Below are 6,572 nucleotides of genomic sequence, written 5' to 3' on the forward strand. Positions count from 1 at the left end.
TTGGCATGTAAGACCTTGCCTCAGCTATACATCCCCAAATATGTAAGTGCTTTAAACTAGGCTTTCGACCAGTTCAAATCTCATAAGGTGTTTTAGTAACTGTTTTACTTGGTACTCTGTTCAGAATATAAGCTGTTGTCTTAAGTACTTCTCCCCAGAGTGACTCTGGTAAAGAAGAATGAGCAATCATACTTCTTACCATATCCTTAAGAGTCCTGTTTTGTCTTTCTGCTACACCATTCATGCTAGATAAACTCGACATCGTGTACTGTAGGACAATACTATATTCCTCTAGGTATCTAGCAAATGATCCTGAACATTATTCACCTGAACATTATTCACCTGAACCATCATATCTATCTTATTACTCACCACCACGATCAGATCTAACAGATTTAATCTTTTTGTTGAGTTGATTCTCAACTTCAGCTTTAAAAGCTTTGGACATGTCCAGAGACTCAGATTTCTTATGAATGAGATATAGGTACCCATAACGTGAGTAATCGTCTATGAATGATATAAAATATTATTGACCATTCTAAGATGCCGTAGGGAAGGACCCACAAATATCCGTATGTATCAATTCTAAGACATCCAAAGATCTGTTAGCACCTAATCTCTTAACTTTAGTCTATTTTCCCTTGATACATTCAACACAAACGTTAAAATCTGAAAAATCAGGAGAATCCAAAATGTCATCAGACACAAGACGTTCAACTCTACCTTTTGAGATATGACCCAAGCGTTTATGCCATAATACCGCCGAATTTTTCTTATTTAATTTACGCTTAGTATCACGTGATTCCACATGCAAGGATTCATTATAAGAAGTAATTGTATCAAGCAAATATAGGTTGTCATAAAAACTCAAGTAACCAGTTCCTGCAACAATTGAATTAAAAGAAAACTGAATTGATTGTTTCCAAATGAACAAGAATAACCTGATTTGTCCAATACAGAAACTGAAATCAAATTCCATCTAAAAGACGGTACTATAAAAGTATCTTTTAAATTCAAATATGAACCACTTCCTAACAGCAACCTAAAGTGCCCAATTACTTCCACATCTACCAATTATTCATCGCCCACAAAGATGTGTCTTTCAACATCATTTGGCTTTCGGTAGCTCAGGCAACCCTGCATAGAAACACTTATGTGAGTAGTAGCACCATAGTCTAACCACCAAGTGTTTCTAGGTACTGAAGCTAAATTAACCTCAGAACAGACCAAAGTAAGAAACATACCCTTCTTAGCACGTCAGGCGTGATATTTAGTACAGTCCTTCTTTACATGTCCAGACTTGTTACAGAAGAAACAACCCTGACCATCCTTTTGTTGTTTCTTCTGAACAGGACCCTTAGCAGCATCATTATCATTCTTCCTTTTCTTGCCCTTATCCTTAGAGGCATAGGCCAAATGAGCAATTTCAGTCTTATCTTGCTTCAACCTGTCTTCTTCTTGCACACAGTATGAAATGAGCTCATTCAGAGTCCATTTCTCCTTTTGGTAGTTATAACTGACCTTAAACTGATTGAATTGTGCAGGAAGAGATAACAAAATCAGATGCACCAGTAACTCATCACAGAGATCGAGTTTGAGTGCCTTAAGTTTTGAAACAATATGAGATATTTTCATAATGTACTCCCTGATATTTCCTTTGCCCTTATACTTTATCAAAATCAAGCGAGCTAAAAGCGTGCTTGTTTCTACCTTATCATTTTTCGTAAAACGTTTCTCAATTTCAGCAAGAAAATCTTTAGCTTTAATAATCCCTTCGGATTCTATGCCCCTGAAGGCTTCCGAAACGCCGCGCTTAATGATCATGAGACTCATGCGATTTGAACGTTCCCATTTCTCATACTCCTCCTTTGTATCAGGAGTGCTATCCGCATTGAGAGGTTATGATTGTTCAGTTCTTAATGCAAAGTCTAGATCCATGCAGCCAAGAATAATTAATATGTTCTCTTTCCAAACCTTGAAATTAGTCCCATTGAGCATGAGAATTGAGTTGATGTTAGCAAAAATTATTGCAGCAGATGCATTACCTAAAATAAATAAAAGATACTCACATTATTAACTCTAATTAGTAATCAATAAAATTCAAATAATGACAAATTCTATCTCAAGATATCTGACATAACATTAATATCAAGCCTTTGGATAGTAATATTAATTTGTAAGTGATACCTTGTTGCAATGATCAAATAATGACAATAGCTCATGTCAAATAATGAAACTATCTTTGGATCGATTCATTATTCACATGTAAACCTTATAATTATCACATGTTTATCATCACAGATGTGTATGCAGTCTAAATAAATATTAACCTTCCTTTGGGCCGATTAAATATTTACATAAAACATACACACAAACATCTAACATCCCTCATGAACAATCTACACAAGAGAGGTTACTTTGGCAACTTCTTATTTCAATTAATCATTTAGAATGAGAGAACTTTAATACCTTAGTGTCATATTATTTGAATTAAATAATTGATTAACTATCAAATTTAATTCAAATTAAATAATTTAATTCAAATTAACTGAATTTCCAAAAAACTTAATTAAGGGCCTCATAGCTTAATTAATTAAATTAAGCACACTAAAAATTGGGCCCATATTTTAATAAGGCCCACCAAAATATGTTCTAATTGGTATATCCAATTAAACCATTCTTAAAGAATTTTAGACCCCTGAATGGCTTTAAGTGGGCTTGGACTGTTATCTCTCAACCCAATAATTAAATTAGCTTTAGTTGGTTAAAATCACATGTCCATAGCCTTACTGACTTTTCCAGCACCGTATTAAAGGCCCAAACAAGTGTTTTATAGGCCTACATGGAAAAAGGCACAGGAAAAAAAACATCTTACATGGGCATGTGACAACTCAACCCAGGTAAACATCTTAAGTGAGTTTGAAACTTGTGCCCTAACTCAAATGAGAAAGCTGCGGGCAAAGCTTTCTTTCACCCGACAGAAAAATAAAAAACCACAGAGAACGAACGCGAGGTTCGTTTGAGAACGAACGCAAGGTTCGTTTGAATTGAGCACGAGGCTCACCTGAGAACGAACCCAGGATTCATTTGAGAACGAACGTGGGGTTTGTTTGACTGAGCACGAGGCTAGCCTTAGAATGAACGCGGGGTTCAACTTGAGAACGTAGGGTTCGTTTGAGATCGAACCGAAGTTCGCTGAAACTTTCAAGCCCTAAAGCTCGCCTAAAATTGAGGTAACTTCCTCCTTTTGTCCTAATTTTTCGCACGTTTTCACGCATGATTTCCTACACAAACAGCCCTTTAGGGTTTCATTCTGAACCGTCGTCGCCGCCGCTTAAGCTCCCGTACCCTAGGGTTTCGAAACCCTAGGGCTTCCTGATGCCATCGCCGCTGTCTTCCTTTGACAGCGGGGCCGCCAACGAACATCGTCGGCGAGGAGTTAAGTGAACGATGACTTAATCCAACTTTCAATTTTTGGCAATTATGAACTTGATTGCACACAATTTTGATCAATGAGTTGATCCCTAATTCATGAAGTTGATGATTTTCTCATAATCTGGATCAAGAGTTTGATCCAGATTCAACAGCCGAAAGAGAAAATCAAACCAAAAAAATATTTTATTACTGTTCATGCTACAGTTCCAAAGCAAACAGAAAAAATTAAAAATTTTCATCCTACAGATCATATTTGCACAGATCCAAACGTGCATCTGATCTTAATCAAGCCAAATTAAGATAAAAAAAACCCAAATTCTTAATCTTAATCATAAATCTCAAAGAATTAAACACGGTGGCTCTGATACCACTTGTTAGATCTAAAACTGAGATCTAATCCATAAAACTATGATTAATTCAAAGAGAATAAACACAACAATGAGCGGAAGCAATACATGAATCCATGAAGAATTTGCACAGATCTGAATTAGGGTTTGATCTTCTAATCTTGAGGGTCTCTCCTTTAGAATCTCTTTAGATGAGGATTGATCTGAATTAGGGTTTGATCTTCTAATCTTGAGGGTCTCTCCTTTAGAATCTCTTTAGATGAGGATTAAGAGAATAGAGAATGTAGGGTCTCTCCTTTAGAATCTCTTTAGATGAGGATTAAGAGAATAGAGAATGTAACCCTAGATTAGGGACCATAACACCTTTTTTTATAGTTGTTGTACTTTTATAATTTGGCTCATCATCAAATTATAATTATAACCTGGTATCCGCATATTTAGTCCATGATTCATTTAACTGTCCATTAATCCAAATTTATTGATCACTTTATGCGGGTTAACCTTAATGATAGCATTATACACTAATGTACCATATATGCCCATAATTAGATTTAATCCAACAGAAAACAAATTATTTAACCTATTCATAGAATTCTTAGAGCATAGATAGTTGAACAACTCAAAAGTCTAACAACCTACAATAAGGTGCTACAAATGTTGGTTGCATAATTTCATTACTGTAATATAATATGTGACGATTTCTTTTGTTTGATTGAAACATTAGAAACAACTAAAATAGTTGTAAAATTTTCCTCAAAATAAAAAAAATACCAAACAAAACAGCTATATGCAAAATTCTAAGATTCAACAATTAGAACTCTACTAGAGAACATGGAAGTAATTACCCGATAGAACAGATTGATCAGCTTACTTTACTGCATTTGTGATGACATCAAAAGGGTTAGGCCCAGCAGCCACAAACCCAAATGATTTCCTTCATATCTGTCAACGGAAGGATCACCAGAAAAAACAATCGCAATCATAAACAAACATTCTCTCAAACAGATCGATTGATCAGCTTTCTCGTTGCTTTCGGGTTTGGTTAGTACAAGAATCTTATCAAAATCCGACCCGATTGCACCTGTAGCCGCCATTCTTATAAGGGTTTTTAACCGCCCACTATCTCCTGCGATTACATGGCACAAGGGAGTACATTTCAGTTATATCGCAATAACTAATCTCCTCAAACTGCTCCTCCTCTCTCCCTCTTATAGCGCTCCTCTTCTCTCTATCTCTCTCTCTCTTCAACTCTATCCATTATTTTCATTTTATCTGTTAGCTGTTAGATTAAGTCAATTGCACGCAGAGAGAAACTGTTGCAGACAGCATCCAGTAAAAAAGATCCTCATCTCTCTTTCAGGTACTTGCTACTTTATTCTCTGTCTCCTCTTCTTACACTCCATAAAAGCGCACACACACACACACTCTCTCTCTCTTGTCTATTCTCTCTCTAATTAACAGAACAAATATATAATCTTATTTTACTTTTACTTAGTTTTATTCATGCTCACAGTATTCATTAATCTGACTAAGCATCATGATTTCTACTTCTTCATACGTTTCTTTCATGGGCAAATTAACGCTGTTTTTCTTTCCTCTATCGCATACTCTCCTTGCCCTGCTGCATAATTTTATTTGATATCATGTTTTTCTTTGATCTCTCTGTAACTATGTGGGCAATACCCTTGGATGGATCTTCTTCACGATGACCACGTTTAATTTGTGGTTTCCCTTGATGTTTGTTAATCTATTAGCCAGCTGAAGAAAACAAAATAGGTTTGTTAATTATATTAGAAATCCGTTTTGAATGGAAATTTTTTTTTTCCTTGCTCACTTTGTAGCATTATCAGCTGCATTGGTAACACCAGTGGAATCCATACTGACTTATTGCCAACCATCATCAATTATGACAAATTTTGGAGCACTTCCACCGTTTTCTAAGCTGAAAGAAAGGGAAAAATATATTGTTAATAGATACTTATAAGATAATGTGTGCTAATATGAAAGGAAAAAAATAAGCAATTAGCTACCCAAATCCTGCCTTCCTATTTTCTTGCTTCGACGCCCCTATCCTACATTGAAGGCCGGGAGCATGTATGATGTTGAAACAATATTTTTTTTTATCATGGACTGATAATAAAAGAGAGAAGAATATATGAAATTTATCTTCAATTATCTTAAATAGGCTATAAATATTTATCCCAATTTTATTCAAATGATTATCATCTATTATTTATCTGAGAATTATTTTTAATTTTTCTTCAAACTATGTTTATATTTCATCCTAGAAAACAAGATACGTATGGTTTGTAATTTTTTATCCGCATTAAATTTTTAAAGGGAAACGAGAAAAATACCTACCCAAATTTATGTGTAATATTTTTCAGTGAAAACTTAAAAACAAAATCTACAGAATATTGTTATACGGAAGTTAAAGGAAAGAAAAACACAAAAAATGAGGGAGAGAAATCTATATTCTATAGATATATAACCGGCCAACAGCTTCGGTACTCTCAGAAAATAATTTCGGAGTACCGATGGCATATCCTGTAATTTTCAATCAAAATCGCTCTCTCTAATGTCCAAAGTTTCCGCTAACGTCCGCATTAATGGGATGAGGCAGTTAATTGAGGAGTTCCACGGGTGGAGTTGTAAATAACATGGAAAATAAACCGGATAATTAAGAACGTTTTGGCGAGAAGTTTTGTTGAATGGCATTTCCGTTTCCCATATGATTTCTTTGTGTTTTAGTTAAAATATCATATGATATTTCTCTCTTTCCTCCATATC

At 35.0% G+C, this 6,572-nt stretch overlaps 1 protein-coding gene across 1 annotated transcript in view; it reads left to right on the top strand.

Annotated features, from left to right (window-relative positions):
* Positions 5,098-6,572, top strand: part of LOC109843723 (transcription factor bHLH53-like) — a 4,732-nt gene continuing 3,257 nt past the window's right edge. Inside the window, exon 1 of the mRNA XM_020412680.1 lies at positions 5,098-5,142. The gene's annotated coding sequence lies outside the window, so the exon portion shown is untranslated. The remainder of the gene's footprint in view (positions 5,143-6,572) is intronic.

The sequence above is a fragment of the Asparagus officinalis genome, chromosome 5 (assembly GCF_001876935.1).
Source record: "Asparagus officinalis chromosome 5, Aspof.V1, whole genome shotgun sequence".
Lineage (NCBI taxonomy): Eukaryota > Viridiplantae > Streptophyta > Magnoliopsida > Asparagales > Asparagaceae > Asparagus > Asparagus officinalis.